This window comes from Echinops telfairi, unplaced genomic scaffold, assembly GCF_000313985.2.
Source record: "Echinops telfairi isolate 266 unplaced genomic scaffold, ASM31398v2 ScPeMD7_9;HRSCAF=40, whole genome shotgun sequence".
Taxonomy (NCBI): Eukaryota; Metazoa; Chordata; class Mammalia; order Afrosoricida; family Tenrecidae; genus Echinops; species Echinops telfairi.
This window is the reverse complement of record NW_022103906.1, coordinates 2,767,604-2,787,055: the sequence shown is the minus strand read 5'-3', so window position 1 is coordinate 2,787,055 and position 19,452 is coordinate 2,767,604. Positions and strand designations below refer to the sequence as shown.

Below are 19,452 nucleotides of genomic sequence, written 5' to 3'. Positions count from 1 at the left end.
GCAAAACCAAACAATAATATACAACAAAAGAACAACAACAAACCAATGACAAAAGAAAACAAAAAACACAAGAAAGAAAAGCTTGTAGTTAGTTCAAGGATCATTTGTTGCCATTTAGGACTGTTTTCCAGTCCAGTCTGTTGGGGCATCACGCCCTGGCCCCAAAGTCCACCTTCAGCATTCCCTGGGAACCTTGCCACTCCATTCCCTTGCTGTTCTGTTGCACCCCCTTAATGTTTTGCCTCAGTGTGGCGGGATCAGATTGGGTGCAATTAATTCCCATACTGTGTCTCTGGTGTTGACCCCTGTAGAGCTTTCAGTCAGTGAAGGGCATCATGTCTCATAGTGGGGCTGGCCATGTGGTCCTCTCTGTGAACTGGCTGCTCTAATTGGGATCATCATCCTCAAGGCTTGGTGGGCCAGGATGTGCTCCATTCTCTCCTCCTCCCCCTTCATCTGCACCCGTTTGCTCTGATCAGATATGTCCATCTCCTGGAGCTGCAGATTCAATGCCATCTTTTGAAATAAATTCTTATGGGGGAAGGGGTCACTTAAGCTTTTAATGTGTAAAAGTCAACAAATCATGTATTTTGGTCAGAAAAGCCAACCTATGCATGTATAAGTCCCCTTTCTCAACAGTGTTTAAGTTGCTGATTAATGATACTATCCATGAAGTTACTTTGTGCCCTATGATGAAGATTAATAATGTTCTGTCTTATAAAATGATAATTACATCTCCAAAGTAAACTAGAGACATATATAAATCATAGATACATGAGTGGTTTTGACCTCACACTTAATTGTAGTCCTAATCTAAGAACAATTAGTTCTTATAACATGATGCTACTAGATACTCACCTTCATGAAGGAAGACATCACTGAAGACATGGGAGCGACAGCAAAGCACTGTGTGGTGAGGACACCAGACAGTGCCTGACCATCAGAAGGAATAGCATCTTAAAACAATAAGTGTAAGAAATAATAAAGTGTTCTGGAATTGTTTGTGGTGATGACTTTCCAACTCTTTTTATATGCTTGAGGTATTAAATTGTATGGTACATGAACAATATGCCAATAAAACTATTAAAATAATAATAAAATTAAAAGTGGACAAAATTCCTGAATGAAACAGCACTCAAATGTGTAACAAACACATGTAAAAATGCTAAAGATCACTAGCCATTATTTTGAAAAGTATCTGAATGGTAAATTTTTATGTGTCTTCATGATAGTAAAACATCACTTCAGTGTGAAGTAGCAGAAAATACAAATTGTTGCACATTTGCAAAAACAGTCAACTCTCTAAAGTGCTAGCCTTTACAAAATTGACAGAATTTATGATGCTTTTCATTACTTCTTGTAACTCTTGTGGCAGTGTCTTCCTTGATAATATTTGCCCATGAATCATACAGTGAGTTCCAATGACTTCTGGTGACTCATTCAGTACCAAATGAAATCCAGATCAACATCCTAGCATAGCTGGAGCACCATCTGTGCAAATACCACAAACCTTTTCCCAAGATATCTTATGCTCTTTCATAAGTGAACCAACTGTGTCAAATACATCACATGCAGTAGTTATTGTTTCAAGAGGTTTGCAAAAAAGAAACTCATCTTTAAAGTAACCATCATTAATATACCTCATGTAAACCAGTAACTGTGAACACTTTGCAGCATCTGTAGTTTCATCAAGCTGGATGCTAAATATTGGAAGTGGAGCAGATTTAATTTCCTGGATTACCTGATCAAGAATATCAGCAGACATACCATCTATTCTTCTGTGGACAGTATCGTTAAAGAAATTGCACTCAATTTCATAACAAATTCATTTCAGATCATAACTCGAACAATGTCTTTGGCTGCTGGCAACAGTAAATGCTCAGCAATGGTGTGAGGTTTCATAGCTCTGGTGATTCTGAGTGCCACCAAATATGAAACTTCAATGGCTGCTATGTTTTGTTTGTGGTACTTGCCACAAGCGTCAAGTCTGATTTTCTTGAGTCCATCAGCTTTGCTTCTAAAATAGTTGGTATCCTTGCCGGCAAAGCTTAGATGTTTATCAAAATAGCGTTTTAGTTTGTTTGGCTTCATAGATTCAGCTGATAGAACTTCACAACAAATAACACATTGCGGTTTCCCAATTCCTGCTGTAATTATTGAGGCAAAACGATACTGTAAAAAATCCTCACTATAATTTCTTTTCTTAACGCTCTTCTCTACATGATTTATTGTCATGGGATGGTTTGCTAATGAAAATAATATATAACAATAGCTTTAATAACACAAAAGATGATACATGGCATAGTTCAGTCAATACAGTTCATTAAAGTTTCCTATGATTTACCATTTTGTTGGGTTTTTTTTTTACATACCTGTTACTATCACAAGCGGGCAGTATTCATGTCAACCACAGCTGAATATAAAAAGACCGATCAGCATCCAGATTAAGTTCCCATGGTACAGATATTTTTTCCAGTAGTTGATAATTTTGCAGTACATGATTTTACATTTTACATTTACATTTTACATTTTACATTTAAATTATAATTTACGAAGTGTCGTTTTACTTCCAATACTGCTGCTCTCAACACAGTAGCTGCTTTTAACAGAATAGCTGCTTTCAACACAGCAGCTGTTTTCTACACAGTAGTAACTGCTCTCTACACAGTAGCTGCTCTCTATACATGTGTGACTGGTCCACATATGTACATTATGATGCCAACCCTGTCACACACACCTGTGTTTGTATGTGGTTTATGTGATGGGGTTGATGCAAGGATGTCATCACACTGACTTCTCTTATGTAGGTGTATCTGCACATGGGCGGACCCGTCTGGAGATAGATAGAGGAGTGGTGTCTCAGTTCCTAAGACCATTGGAAATATGTGTTTTCCGATGGTCTTAGGTGACTCCTGTGAAAGGGTCATTTGACCCCCAAAGGGGTTGCAAACCACAGGTTGAGAACCACTGATCTAGAGTAATTTAAATGTACCCAGACAGTAGAATAAAAGAAAGAAAGAAAGAAAGAAATTTAACAGGTTAGAATGCTAGTGAGAAATGCACATCATAGTTGTGTATTAAGACATGTTACAAAGGTCTTTCAGATCTGCTAATAAATTCCCAGAAAGTCTTACCAAAAAATAATAAAAGAGAGAGAGAGAGAGAGAGGAAAAATAAAAAAGAGAAATTACAAATAAAATAAAAGGTTGACATTTGATTAAAAACTAGAAAATCACAGATACAAAAATGTTAAATGAAGCTCAAGCACAATAAACCTAAGAAAAACAATAAAACATATGAAAACCACATTAAGTTAGATGTAAATGTGTTAGGGACAAGGGATCACAGGACAGCAGCAAATGAGCAGACACAATGCAACTAAAAGACAATATAGAAACAGCTTTAGAAAAATACACCAAATTATTTAGACAATAAACATCAAATAGAATTTTTTAAACAGAGAACATGTCTTTCAAAAATGATCTTTTCCAACATACAAAATCAAAAGGAAATTCATTATTCAAAGGATCTATACTAAAATAAATTTAAAAGAAAATCTGTATGTAGAAGGAAATAACACCCAGCTATAAACCTTGTCTAAGTGAAAAAAAAATGAACATCAAAAATGGTAACAACATGGGCTGTTTAGAGTGTTTTTATTTTCTTGTAAATATGTTTAAAAGATTGTGTTTAAGTAAAACCTGGTATGAAAATGTCAGAAAGGTCAGGAAGAAATAAAATATTATAAAGTATTAAAATTTGAAGATTTTGATAATTACATTGTGCACTATAAGTCCTAAAGCAATCATGAAACAAACACGCAGCATTAGACCTCCATCAAAGGAAATACAATAGTATTTTTCTTAAAAACATGATGAATCAAAAAATAAGTAAAAGTCAGGAAAAGAGAAAGGAGAAATCAGGAAAGATAGGACAAATAGCAAGATAGTATATTTAAACTCAATTAGATAAGTAATCATATTAAATACAAATGGTCTAAACCCAACTAAAAATAATCAGAGATTATTCATATGAATTTTTTAAAAGATACAACTATATGTTATCTATTAGAAATCTACTTTAGATCAAAAGACACAAATACATTAAACATTTTTTTAAGTAAAAGGATGGAAAGTGATATGCCCTGCCAATATTTGTTAAAACAAAAAAAAAAACCTACCACTGACTATACAATTATCATCAGACAACATAAACTTCAATGGAAATAATTTGATCAAGGATAAAGGTAATTTCTTAATAATAAAGGACTTAATTAGCCAAAAGGATATGTGTATATGTCTAATATGTATATGTTTATATACCTCAAATGTTTATATGCCTAATAACAAAATTTCAAAATATATCTCTTAAAAAGTTTCAGAAATATAAGAAATAACCAACTTCACAATGATAGCCCAAAGTACCTATACCTATTTCTCAATATTTGATAGTACAAATGGGCAGAAAATCATCAAGGCTACAGAAGACTTTAAAATGTACTATTAAAATGTACATTGGGCCTCCACTCAAGCACTTACTCATTGCAAGAACACATTATTCTATTAAATTGGCATTCCAGGATGCACACCTTCCCGAAACGATTGCTGAAGAAAAAGGTGAACATAAGCAAAGGTGGTGAAGAAAGCTGATGGTGCCCGGCTACCATAAGATATAGTGTCCGGGGGTCTTAAAGGCTTGAAGGCAAACAAGCGGCCATCTAGCTGAGAAGCATCAAAGCCCATATGCAAAAAGCACACCAGCCTGTCTGACCATGAGGTGCAGAAGGGACCAGTTATCAGACATCAAAGAACTAAAAATCAGATCAGTGGGTGACCACCTTACTGACACAATCACTGAAAACAAACGTGTACATAAGCAAAGGTGGTGAAGAAAGCTAATGGTGCCCGGCTATCAAAAGATATAGCATCTGGGGTCTTAAAGGCTTGAAGATAAACAAACGGCCATCCAGCTGAGAAGCATCAAAGCCCACATGGAAAAAGCACACCAGCCTGTCTGACCATGAGGTGCAGAAGGGACCAGTTATCAGACATCAAAGAACTAAAAATCAGATCAGTGGGTGCCCATCTTCCTGATACGATCACTGAAGACAAACATGTGCATAAGCAAAGGTGGTGAAGAAAGCAGATGGTGCCTGGCTATCAAAAGATATAGCATCGGGGGTCTTAAAGGCTTGAAGATAAACAAGCGGCCAACTAGCTCAGAAGCAACAAACCCACATGGAAGAAACACACCAGCATGTGTTACCACGAGCTGTCGAAGGAATCGGGTGTCAGGAATCAAGGAACAAGAAATCATGTCATTGTAAAGGTGGAGGAGTGCAGAGTGGAGACTCAGAGTCCATCGGTAGGCAACTGAACACCCCCCTGCTGAGGGGATGGGGGGGAGGAGACGAGCTAATCAGGGTGCAGAGTAGCAGCGATGAATCATATAATTTTCCTCTAGTTCTTAAATGCTTCCTCTCCCCCAATATCATGGTCCTAATTCTGCCCTGCAAATCTGGCTAGACCAGAGGATGTACATTGGTACAGATGGCAACTTGAAACACAGGAAATCCAGGACGGATGACTCCTTCAGGAGAAGTGGTGAGAGGGGTGATGCCTGGAGGGTGGAGGGAATGTGAGGTGGAAGAGGGTAATCAATTACAAGAATCTAGGTATGGCCTCCTCCCTGGGGGATGGACAGCAGAGAAGAGGGCGGAGGGAGACTTCAGACAGTGTAACTTATGACAAAACTATAATAATTTATGAATTATGGTGGGTTCATGGGGGAGGGGGAAGGGGTGAGGAAGGGGGAAAATGAGCAAGTGATATTAAGGGCTAAAGTGGAAGGCAGGTGTTTTGAGATTGATGAGGGCAACAAATGTACATATGTGCTTGACACAATGGATGTATGTATGGACTGTGATGGGAACTGTAAGAACCCTCAATAAAATAATTTTTTTTAAATGTACTATCAACCAACATAAAATAGTTGACATATATAAAATATGTACTAACTCAGTCAACTCACTGCTATTGAGTCAACTACAACTTATCTACAGGCACAGAGTGGAAATGCCTCTGTAGGCAGTTGGCTGCTACTCTAGACAGGATTGGAAAACTTCATGTTTCTTCAGCAGAGCAGCAGGTGATTTCGAACTGCTGATCCTGCAGTTAGCAACCCAATGTATAATCACTATGCCACTAGGTTCCTAAAACATACACCAAGATGGTGCATATTATGGGTCATAAATCAAATCTCAATAAATTTAAGAGACTTAACTAAAGTATGTTATTAGAAGTCATGGGAATTAAATTAAATCATTAGTTGAATAATGCTTGAAAAACTCCCCAAACTTTATAAACCAAATAAAATATTACTAAATAACCCATGGGCCTAAGAATACATAAAAAGTGTTTTAAAATTAACTGAATTAAAATTAAAACATAATATATGAAATATTGTGGATGTTTAAAATCAAATTGCAAAAGAAAAACAAATGTTTCCAAGTAGCTTAATCACATTTGAGAAAAAAAACTCAAATGTAATTATAAAAATACAAAAATAACTAGCACCTAATAAGGTAAAATTTACAGGAAAATTTATAACATTAAATGTCTATGCTATAAATAAAGGAAAATCTCAAATAATTGACATCAGCTTTAACCTTAAAAAAAAAACAAATAAAAAAACAGCAGTAAAAGAAGAGCAAATTAACACAAAAGTAAGCAAAACCAGGTCATAGGAGAAGGTAAGCAAAAGGAGGAAATTCCCTGATAAACTGGTTGACACAGCGACTTCCTAAATGAGTTCAACAAACCCCCAAGTGTTAAGGTGGAGAAGGGTCGGGCAGTGTTTGGCTCCATTATGCATGCAGTTAGTATAAATCGGAACCAGCTTAACCACACTGAGCAACAACTACCAGTAAAAGAAAGAAAACAATAAAACTCAGAAATCAATGAAATAATTTTTTTAATGATGAGAATGAATCAAACCAAAACAATTGAGAGCAATAATAGAATTGATCAATCTCAGACTCATAAGACAAACAAAGGAGAGAAGAAACAATTTACCAAAAAATTGGAATGTGAGAAAGGACATCATAGGAAGAATAAGGAAAAACTGTGGAAAACTTTCTGCTAGTGATTTTTTTTTGTTTGTTTGGTTTTTTTTAATTTTTTTAAATCAATTTATTGGGGCTCATACAATTCATCACAATGCATAGATCAATTGTGTAAAGCACATCTATACATTTGTTGCCCTCATCATTCCCAAAATTCGCTTGCCTCTTGGGTTCCCGGAATCCGCCTATTTTCCTTTTTTTTTTTTTTTCCCCTCCCTCCCCTTCCCTTCCTCCTACCCCTTCCCCCATGCACCCTTAATAATCTACAAATTACCATTGTATCCTATATTACACTGTCCGGTGTCTCCCTTCACCCACCCCGCTGCTGCCCGTCCCCCAGAGAGGAGGTCACATGGGCTCCCTGTGATCCATTCCCCCTTACTACATCCCCTTTCCCTCCTGGTATCGCCACTGTCACCCCTGGTCCTGAGAGGTTCTTCTGTCCTAGATTCCCTGCGTTTCCAATTCCCATCTGTACCGCTGTGCATCATATCTGGTCTAACCAGGTCTGCAAGGCAAAATTGGGGTCCTGGTAGTTGGGGGGAGGAAGCGTTTAAGAACTAGAGGAAGGTTGTGGGTTTCATTATTGCTATACTGTACCCTAAGTGACTCATCTCCCCACTACCCCTCTGCTAGTGATTTTAAAGACTATTGATACAAGTCCATAAAGAACTGCAGCAAACCCACCCAGGCAGAACCAGCAAGAGTTCAGATTTCTGAGGAACGAAGCCTTCCATCATCATCTTTACCCAGCTAGTAAACAGCCTAAACTAGCTAAACTTCTCCACAAAAGACAAGGAAACATTGAATAGGAAGTGGAGGAAGAAGCCATAAATTAAAATACAGGATCAGCTGCACAGCAGCTCTTGTCCAGTAGGCCGCGATCCACGGAGACTCCATGCACAAGGAAAGTAGATGCTGCCGGGTCCTGCGCCATTCCCTTGATTACTTGTGGATTTGACCCATAAGGTTTTCAGTGGCTCATCATCAAGCCTTTCTTCCCTGTCCCTAGAATCTGGAAGTTTTGCCGAAATCTTTTATGCATGATAGCACTCCATGAGCCTCCACTGACAAAGGGTGGCTACACCTGAGGTACACTGACCGAAAGGAAAACTGGGTCTACCGCTTGGAAGGCCAGAATTCAACCACTGAACCACCACTGCTTCAGATATATGTATTCCACTGTGTTACCAAGCCTCCTAGAAGAGAGTGTGTGTGTGTGAGTGTGTGTGTGTGTGTGTGTGTGTGTGTGTGTGTAAAGTCTATTAGTTACCCATATTTTTTCTTTACTATGGCATACACAGGGGTTAAAAAATTCATGGAAAAACTGAATTAGAAGATAATGGAACTTTTCCATACACTTTCAGAAAGGCCTTCATATAATTAATGGCATATGTTACCTTCTGTTTTAGGGTAAAGGCAAGTTTTTATTTTGTTCTCCTTTGTTTTATTCATTTTATTAGGAATAGCCGCATCTAATTGGGAAAATGGCACCTACTATTCTTGGTTGGCAACAGAAGGATGAAAGAATAATGTCATTTGGTGGGCATCCAAGTGGCAGAATATAGTGGATATTATTTATCTATAGATACCCAACATTTTTAGTACCTGCAACAATGAGCTCAGTCATAGGCCCAATTGTGAGGATGGAGCCGGGCGGGCAGGGTTTCTTGATGTTGTACCTGGAATGGCTATGAGTCAGAACTGACGCAATGGCCATAGCAACAGCAACAAGCACCCAACATTTTTTAATAACTTCTTTACACTTTTGACATCTTCTTATGTTGTCAGTGAAACCCTTTCCAAAGCTTAACACAAAGACAAAAGAATTAATTATTCAACCTTCCTGGCAGCTACATATAGCATGGGCCCTAGCTCCTGCCAGTCCAACATTGCCCTGCTTGCAAAGTGAGCAACATTATGTAAAGTTCTGTGTGGTGATGTTGTCTCAGGCAGCAGCAGATGTAACAGGAGCTGTTTCTGCATCGTGCTAGTTCTCTACTGATACTGATACAAATCTAGCATGAAATCACTCTATCTAGCCCTCTTGAAAGGTCTATAAAGTATCTAATATCTATTGTAATAAATTCCTTTTTTGCCTACACTAGCCAGAATGAATTTTGTTCTCTGAAATTAATAACCCAAGTGAATACATGGGCCAAGAAAGCAGTTGCCCCTTGCTACCTGCAGGGAATATTCTTGAGGATTTGATAAGAGCACAGAACAGGGATACTGCAGAATTGGTAGTAAATTTAATTTTAAAATGAAAAAAAAAAAAGAAAAAGTGCCTGTCTTAAATCTCAACAAAGGTTTTTAGCGACCCTGCAAAAGTCCTGGCAAAAGAACAATGATGTTCCTGACTACGGAAACGTTGACTGACATCTTGAGCTGACATCCTGTTCTGAGACTGTCAAGTAGGTAAAGAAAGCCTCAGAACACTGAGAACAAACATCTGCCACAGAGTTAGATGTGCCAGGAAATAAAGGAAATTAGCAGAAAAGACTACTACTACCAGGTAGCAGCACTGAATGACATTTTAACATTTTCCAAATATTCACTTAAGTACTCATATCTTATAAATAAATAATTATCTCTTTCCTTTGAAATTTTAAACAAAATAGCCTTATGAAGTCTTCAAGTAAATATTTAATTTACTCAATGGAACTGGAGAAAGTTAGTTATTATTTGAGTCAGTCCTGAGCCATGGCAGCCTTATTTATATATAACAGAATGAAATGCTGCTCAGTCCTACACTCTTTTCAGAACTGGTGGTCACTATTGTGTCAATGTATCTCATGGAGGATTTCACTAATTTTCTCTGACCTTCTATTTTACCAACTGATGTCGGTTTCTAGCAATTAATCTTTCATTATTATGTGTCCAATGCAAGCCTCATCATCTTCTCTTATAAGGAGCATTTTTGTTGTATTTCCTTCAAGACTAATTTTGCCAATTCTTCTACTTGTCCATGGAAAAAGTTACAATGTCACTCTCAGATATCCTACTAAGTTGGGGAAAATATTATGATGCTCTGAAAAGCTACCAGCCACCAGAGCACATGCATTTTAAAAACAGCAATAAAACAATTTAGAAATTTATTAGAAACCGTCCATTATTTAGAATATTTTGGTTGAATTTCCAGTTATCATCTCCAGCCTTTGGGTACAGATTTACTTCCTTAAGCAGGTCATAGTTAACAACACAGGTAATGTGAAATCAGCCAATACCATAATTTGAACATCAGTTTACTGATATACTTCCCTGAATGTCCCTCACCAGTTTCGCAAATAAGATCTAAACACAAACACTTCAAAAAGTAAATAAAATCAAATACCCAAGAAATTAATTATCTCAAAGACAATGATTCATACAAATCAGAGACCAGAAAAACATAATGGTACACAGCTGCCACTACTGACCACTTGGGAAGGGATCACAAAAGATCCTACACAGAATATGGAAAACTAGGGGGAAAGAGTTGGAATAGAATAAAAAATAATTTTAAAAGACCAGACTTGCTGGCTGATGGACTAGTGCTTTCCTCAAGACTGTGAGCCTTCCAAAAGCAACCAAACTCTGCCACTGAGTCGATTGTGACTCACAGTGACCGGAAGGATCGAGCACAGCAGCCCTTGTAGGGGTCCGGGGTTGTGCATGTGTTCAGGAGCAGGAAGGTTCCTCTTTCCACACAGCATGGCTGGTGTGTTAAAACTGCTGGCCTGTGGTTTGTAGCCCAGAGTAACCCACTACATCATCAGTGATCTGAGATACTCAAAAGCTGTAACTGAATAATGGTCAATTTTCAGCTAACCAATAGACAGGTCAATAAAGTGAATAACAGAACCCGGGAGGAAACATTTTCTGTGTAATCAACCATAGTGGGCAGCACTTTTGAGAAAGTCAAAAGGGGCAGGAAAGCAAAGCAGTGGGAACGAGAAAACCAGAGAGAGCGTGAAAAAAGTGTTGTTACTGAAAGAATGGCAACCAATGTCTCTTGAAACAAAGCGAGTATGAATTGTTGAATGGAACACAATTTTGTTCTGTACACATTCATTAAAACCACAATAAACATTTCTTTAAAAAACAATTGAATATATTTATTTTTAAATCATTTTATTGGGGGCTCGTACAACTCAGCACAATCCATATATATATCCATTGTGTCAAGCACATTTGTACATTTGTTGCCATCAATATTCTCAAACCATTTTCTTTCTACTTGAGCATTTGTTATCAGCTCCTCATTTTCCCCCTCCCTCCCTCATTCTCCTTTCCTCACGAATCCTTGATACTTTATAAATTATTCTTATTTTGTCATGTCCGAAGTCTCCCTTCACCCACTTTTCTTTTGTCCATTCCCCTGGGAGGGGATTATCTGTACACCATTGTAATCGGTTCCCCTTCCTCCCCCCCACCTTCTCCTTATCCTCCTGGTATCACTTCTCTCATTATTGGTCCTGAGGGGTTTATCTGTCTGGGATTCCCTGCATTTCCAGCTCTGATCTGTACCAGTGTACATCCTCTTGTCTAGCCATTTGAATATATTAAATATATTTAATATATTAAAGATATCTTCATGTAAAATTTGGCGAAAAAAGCTGATGATGCCCGGCTATCAAAAGATATAGCGTCTGAGGTCTTAAAGGCTTGAAGGTAAACAAGCATCCATCTAGCTCAGAAGCAACAAAGTCCACATGGAAGAAGCACATCAGCCTCAGAGATCACGAGGTGTTGAAGGGATCAGGTATCAGGCAGGCATCATCAGAACAAAAAATCTTATCATAGTGAATGAGGCGGGGAGTGCAGAGTGGAGACCCAAAGCCCATTTGTAGGCCACTGGACATCCTCTTAAAGAAGGGTCTCAGGGAGGAGACAAGCCAGTCAGGGTGTGATGTAGCAACAATGAAACATACAACTTTCCTCTAGTTCCTAAATGCTCCCTCCTCCACCACGATCATGATGCCAATTCTACCTTACAAATCTGGCTAGACCAGAGGATGTACACTGGTACAGATAGGAACTGGAAACACAGGGAATCCAGGGCAGATGATCCCCTCAGGACCAGTGGTGAGATTGGGAGGGTGGTGGGAGGGTGGGTTGGAAAGGGGAAACTGATTATAGGAATCTACATGTGACCTCCTCCCTGGGGGTTGGACAACAGAAAAGTGGGTGAAGGGAGATGTTGGACAGGGAAAGATATGAAAAAATAATTACTTATAAATTATCAAGGGTTCATGAGGGAAGGGGGAGCTGGGAGGGAGGGGAAAAATGAGGACCTGATGCCAGGGGCTTAAGTGGAGAACAAATGTTTTGAGAATGATGAGGGCAATGAATGTACAAATGTGCTTTACACAATTGATGTATGTATGGATTGTGATAAGAGTTGTATGAGCCCCTAATAAAACATTAAAATAAATAAATAAATAAAAGAAATGTCTTCACGTAAAAATACAAGAAGGTTTCACAACATTTTCTATTTGTATAAATCAGAATACTTATCCATAGTTCGTTATAAATAGTAGTTTGCAGATTTCTCTCCCAGGTAGGCTGTCAACTCCAAGGGGGAGCGAACTGTGTCCTCTTCCCTCTCTGTACCCCTAGTCTGTGGCAGACTACCCCCAGAATAGACAAGAAATAAATAAGTACTTGGTAAGTGGCTGCACAAGTGAACAATGAAGGAAAGAGAGAAGAGGGCGATCACACAGTACCTGAGCTGTCCCCATTATGGCTGAGCTGGGTGCAGGCTGAGGGCATTCACCAGTGGTGGTGGTGGGAAACCGCGCAGTGCTTATGGCCGTGCCTCAGAAGGTGGGAAAGCCTAAGATGAGGAATGGGTAGAAATGGGGAAAATAGGATAAAAATGGGTAAACAACCACCCTCAACGAAAAAGTATATACATATGGAATGTCCATAAAAGATGAAACCAATCAATCATTAAGTAGAGCGCAGTAATATGGTAAGAACTTTCCAGCACAGAGGTAAGCTACAAACAAAAATAACATCAGGTCTTTTAAAGCATACCAGTGAGATAGCATGTTCCTGAGTGGTGCAAATAGTTAAGTGCTCAAATACCAAGTGTTGGTGGTTCAAATCCATTCAGAGGCACCTTGCAAGCCCTGGTGGTCTGCTTCTAAGAATCAGTGACCTGAAAACCCTATGGAGCAGTTCTCTGCACACATGGGGTCATTACAGTTAGAATAAAATCCTCGGGTTGGGCTTATAGTCATGAAACAAAATGACAAGCTTTGCTGTATGAAAACAGAATGCTTTCCTATGTTGATGCAATGCCTGTAGCGATGTTGAAGGAGTCCTGTTTGCACAGTAGGCTTATGTCAGTTGGGTGGCACACTGCAAGGTGAGCAGCCATTCGGTGAGAGAAAGACGAGGCCATCTGCTCTCCGAAAGATTTACAGCCTCAAAAACCAAAAGAGGCAGGTCTTGTCCAAAATGATCCTTCTGACTCAGAATGGACTGGTTAGCTATGATGTTGAGTTTTACACCGATGCTTTGAACTACGACTTTTAGAATAGCTTGCCTAGTTTCTTATAATTATGTGATCAGGCTACCAAAACACTTGAAATGCATTGTTTCAGGAAACAATAGAAGATTAATGAGTATGTCCTCTTTCCAACCTCCTGATGTCTTCAAATCATGGCTTGCTGCTCTTGTGATTATCTCAGAAAAGTTGCTATTTTTCAAATCCTTTATGTTTGAGCCCATTCTGCTCACTTATAAAATTTGCATATTCTCAAAGAATCATCAACCAATCAAAATATTTTGTTTTAACTTGCTAATAAATTGCATATAATATCACCCTTAAAATCTTTAATAATTGACTTAATCTTTAATTTGGAAATGATGAGCTAATCAACCGTAGAGATGTCCATTAAACCCGGTTCCACAAAAACCAAATTCACTGTCATCATGTCAATTCCCAACCCATAGCAACCCTTTAATACAGAGTAGAACTGCGACCATAGTTTCCCAAAGACGTTAAATCCTTATAGATATAAACAGTCTCATCTTCCATCCTTGGATCTGCTAGTGGGTTCAAACTATTGAACTTGGATTAGCTGCTCAATGCGTGATCCACTATGCCACCATAGCTGTTAATCCTATTCTATGTTGTTTATTTTTATCTAGGGTAACTGTATGTTTGAATTATGAAAAATACCTCAGTTTTAAGGCAGGATTAGAAATTTCCATAAGTAGCTATAATAGTTTAAAACTTAAACCAATGAGAAAATAAGGAAAACTCTATTTCAAGGCAGTGGCTATGGCTACTCATAGGCCATGATGTTAGAAGTTATTTTGAGAATTCAGACTGTCTTTGAAGAATCAGATTCCAAGAAAAAGAGCAGTACAGGTAATATCAGTAACTAATAATTAATTATCAAAATATAAACATAGGTAAGGTTGAATGTCATAAAAAGAGGATTTCATACATAATCTTGATAAATAGTAAAACTCCTTCCTTCTCCTTTTATTATTGCATACAAACACATGAAAACATTATGGTAGCACTAAAAATAAAATATTTCTCAGGCGGCATTTTTTGTAATGTTATGCTGGAAAAAAAACTTGTTGCTCTTCTTACTAAACTGGCATGATCACATTCACCTATATCTGCTTTCTGGTGATCTTAAAACCTAGGTTAAACTTACATTAATTTCTATTAAACAAGAAATGCTACATATTAGATATAGCCTTCTGAAACTGGAACCAAAATCATTAACCAAACATCAGTTTTATGACAGGGTACTAAATGCCACTATTTAATTCAAAATGTAAAATACTTTGTAAATGAGAAAAATATTGCTTTCATGCTTCTAAGCCCAATACTATAAAATACTACATGTTGTTTTTAGGTACCATACAGTAGAACAACACACTACCCTAGCACATGTCATCTTCATCATTGTTGCAACATTAGAGCTAATTGTTGCGGTCATTATGTCAAGTCATCTCCTTAAGGAAGGGTTCTCCTCATTCTTCTGATCCTTCTACTTGGCCAAAGATAGTATTCTTTTCCATAGAGTGGTCTCTCCTGATAACATATCAAAATTAGATGAGTTTCATCACCCTTGCTTCTAAGAAGTGCTCAGGCTATACTTCCCCTAAGACTGATTTGTTTGATTTTCCGGCAGCCCATGTTATTTTCAATATTGTTCTCCAATATTATAATTTAAAGGCACCCATTATTCTTTGATCTTTCTTATATATTGATAATCTTTCACTTGTATATGAAGTGACAAAATGCCATTGCCTGTATCAGGTTCACCTTATTTCTCAGTGAGATCTTTGCTCTTTCACACTTTAAAGCAGCCTTTTTGCTTGCCATTTGTCCAATAAAAAACACTTTCTGGTATGGAGTGTGATAAGAGATGTAAGAGCCCCCAATAAAAGTATTTGAAAAAATTAAAAAACAAAGGATAAACAATCTGGACCATTTTCTAGGATGCAAATAATTTAGATATTCATTCATGGTACATATTGAAACAGTACATTACTGTGTATTATCCCAAGAAAAATTGATATAATGGGTCCAATTTCAGACATGGATAAATTTATTTCATAATTCAGTGATTATCGTAAAAATTATTAGTAAAATACTGGTTTAATATTTATAACATATGACGTATTTATTAATGTGAAAATTAATTAGATAAACAATTAATTTATGACATATTTATTAACATGACAATAAAATTAGATATACAAATCTAAAAAAAAACAAACTGATTTCCTGAAAACTGCTTCCATGAGCACTGATAACTGACAAGTAAAGTCAATCCTTGAAAATGTGAAAAGGTTCTTGAACATTTTTGCCTTTTCTCTTTTTACCATGGTGTTTTTTAATGGCTCAGTTTGAGGATTTCTGCAACAAATTCTGAAGTCTATAGTTTTTGTTCTTCATCAGTAAATACTTCAAGTCCTCTTTAGCAAGCAAGGCTGTATCATCTATAGAACGCAGGCTGTTAAAAATTATTCCTTAATTCCTGATGCTGTATTTCTCTTTATATAGTCCATCTCCTCAGATAATTTGCTCAAGATACAGGTTAACACACCTACTCTAATTTTAATCTATACAGTTATGTCTTGTTCTATTAGAACATGTGCATCTCACTCAGTCTGTGTACATGTTCTGCATGAATGCTATATTAAGAGTTCTGGAATATCCATTATTCAAAATGCTTCCCATATCTTGTTATGACCCATACAATCCAATGCTCTTACACAGTCAATAAAGCACCAAGTGACAGATTTCTGGTTATCCTCTGTTTCACCCCAAATCTTTCTGAGATCGTCCATGATATCCTTATGACAAGTCCTCTTCTAATCTGGCTTGAATTTCTGACAGGTCCTCGTGGCTGTACTGCTGGAACAGTTGTTGAGATATCTTCAGCCAAAGTTCACACACATGTGACAGAAATTATACTGTCCAATAATCTCCACATTCATTCGGGTCATCTTTCTTTGAAATGGGCACAAACATGGATCTCTCCAAATCAGTTGACCAGTTAGCTGCCCTTCAAACTTCTTCGCATAGAGAGTACTTCCTGTGTTTCATCAACTTGTTGAACTATTTCAATTTATGTTTACCAATTCACTATCCCTTTGGTGCAGCTTGAGTTTCTTCCTCCAATACCATTGGTTCTTAAACAAATACTTCCTTTTGAAACAGTTTAATGACAACCAGTTTTTTGTGGTACTGACTGTAGCAAATCGTCTTCTTTTGATGCTTCCTGAATCACTCAATATTTTGCCCATCGAATCATTCAATATTGCAACTCCAGATTTCAATTTTTCCTTCATTTGTTAGATTGAAATATGCTGAGCATGTTCTCCTTTTTTAGTGTTTTAACACCATCTTTGCACTTTTCATTATAATATTTTATATTGTCTTCTCAGGTTTAAAATTGTTCTATTTAATTTACTTCATGTCTTTCATTTTCTTTAGCTTCCCTATTTCCAAGAGCAAGCTTCAGAATCTTTTTGACATCCACGTTGGTCTCTTCTTTCTTTGTTGTTGCTGTTAGGTGCTGTTGAGTCGGTTCCAACCCATAGTGCCTGAGGTACAAGAGAACGAAACCCTGCCTTGTCCTGTGCCATCCTCAGAATTTTTTTATTTGAATGCATTGATGCAGCTACTGTGCCACTCCAGCTTCTCACAGATTGTCCTCATTTTTACTCTCCCACTTTCATTACTGTCTTTAAAAGACACTTTGCTTTCTTAATGTGTTTTGCTCATGTGATCCCATAATTCATCTGTTCAATGACTTTAGTGTATAATGCATCAAATATGTTCTTGAAATGGTCTGTAAACTTAGGTGGGAATAAAGTGGTAATTGGAATCTGCTGGAATTGTTTTCATCTTATTCAATTTGAATCTAAACTTGGGTATAAGCAATTGATATTTGTTCCACAGTCAACCCTTGGCCTTGTTTGGACTGATGATATTGAGCTTCTCCATCATCTCTTCTCAGAGACGTAGTAAATTTGATCCTTGTGCATTACATCTGGCAAGGCCTACAAGTATAGTCACTGTATATGATGTTGCAAAAGGCATTTGCAATGAAGAAGCCCTTGATCTTACAAAATTCCATCATACAATCTCCATCCTCATTTCTGTCTCCAACTCTGTATTTCCAACTACTGATGCTATCTCTCTGTTCTTACTTTTTCATTCCAATCACCAGTAATTGTCACTACATCTTGATTGAATGTTAGATAAATTTCAGAGTAAAGAATTTGGTGTATTCTTTAATTTATCATCAGATATAATACTTGCTGGGTAAATTTGAAAAATAATTGTATTAACTGATACTCTGTGTAGGCATGTGGATAGTGCCCTATCACATCCAGCTTTGGGCTTCAAGAGAGATTTTGAAATGCTCTTTCTCATGATAAGACATCACTCCACTTGAATTATTCAATCCCATATGATTATCAGACTCAAAAGGGTCAATATAAGTCCAATTTGATTCAATTACTATATCTATAAAATCTATCTTTATGCATTCCATTGAATTTTTGATGCCTTCAAATTTTCCTAGATTCATATTTGATACATTGATATTCCAACTTAATGTAAAGATGACCGAAATTCTTAGAACTGGAACAATAGGTAAAATCCAGATAAATGGGGAAAAGCGTTGAATTTGTCAAGGTTATTGTCGTATTGGATCGGCAATCATTGCTCATGGAAGAACAGTCAAGAGAGCAAAGGAAGAATTTCACTAAGTAAATCTGCTGTACAAGACCTTATTAAAGTATTGAAAAGCAAGAATGTTACTTTGAGGGCTAAGGTGTGCCTGAACCAAGCCATAGTATTTTCCACTAACTCATATACATGTGAGTGTTGGACACTGAATATAGAAGACTGAAAAAGAATCTATGTATTTAAATTGTGGTGCCAGAGAAGAATATTGAAAGTACCATGGACTGTTAAAAGGACAAACCAATTTGCTTTGGAAGAAGTGTTTCTTAAAGGCAAGACTTTTGAGACTTCATTTTACATACTTTAGACATGTTGTCAGGGGAGACCAGTTCCTGGATAAGGATATCATGTTTATCAAAGTGGAAGGGCAGTGAAAAAGAGGAAGTTCTTCAAGGAGATAGTTTAACACCATGGCTGCAACAATGAGCTCAAGCATAGGAATAATTGTGAGGATTGCCCAGAACCAGGGAGTGCTTCCTTCTATTGTTCACAGGGTCACTGTGGGTCAGAACATTGCACCTAACAACAACACATTATTTGGGAGTTATAAAGATCATGAATAGAAGAGTCATAGCAAGTAGCACCTTGCCATTGTAGTGCAAGAGGGACTCAAAAGGATTGGAGGGTTCAGTCTCTTTCTATGGGATGGAGGCTTCTGCGTCTTGTGTACTGCATATTATTGCCATATTACTCACTTGTAAGGCTCTTCTAGTTTTTCTTTAAGGAAAAGTGCAACAATGAGGTCAAACATAGGAACAATTGTGAAGGTGATGCAGGGCAGGGTAGTGCTTCATTCTTTTTGCTTAAGGTTGCTATGGATCAAAACAGACTCAATAGCACCCAACAACATGCTCCAAATATTGTTGAATGTTTGAAGCTGTTTCTTTTTTTAAAAATCATTTTATTAGGGGCTCGCACAACTCTTATCACAATCCATACATACATCAATTGTGTAAAGCACATTTGTATATTCATTGCCCTCATCATTGTCAAAACATTTGCTCTCCACTTAAGGCCCTACCATCAGGTCCTCATTTTTCCCCCTCCCTCCCCGCTCGCCCCTTCCTCATGAGCCCTTGATAATTTATAACTTTTTATTTTGTCATAT

At 37.4% G+C, this 19,452-nt stretch overlaps 1 long non-coding RNA gene across 1 annotated transcript in view; it reads right to left on the bottom strand.

Annotated features, from left to right (window-relative positions):
• The window catches only part of LOC123521281, a 280,459-nt gene that overhangs the window by 127,327 nt on the left and 133,680 nt on the right, over window positions 1–19,452 (bottom strand). The window contains exon 2 of the long non-coding RNA XR_006679750.1: window positions 12,832–12,941. This is a non-coding gene — a long non-coding RNA (uncharacterized LOC123521281). The remainder of the gene's footprint in view (window positions 1–12,831; window positions 12,942–19,452) is intronic.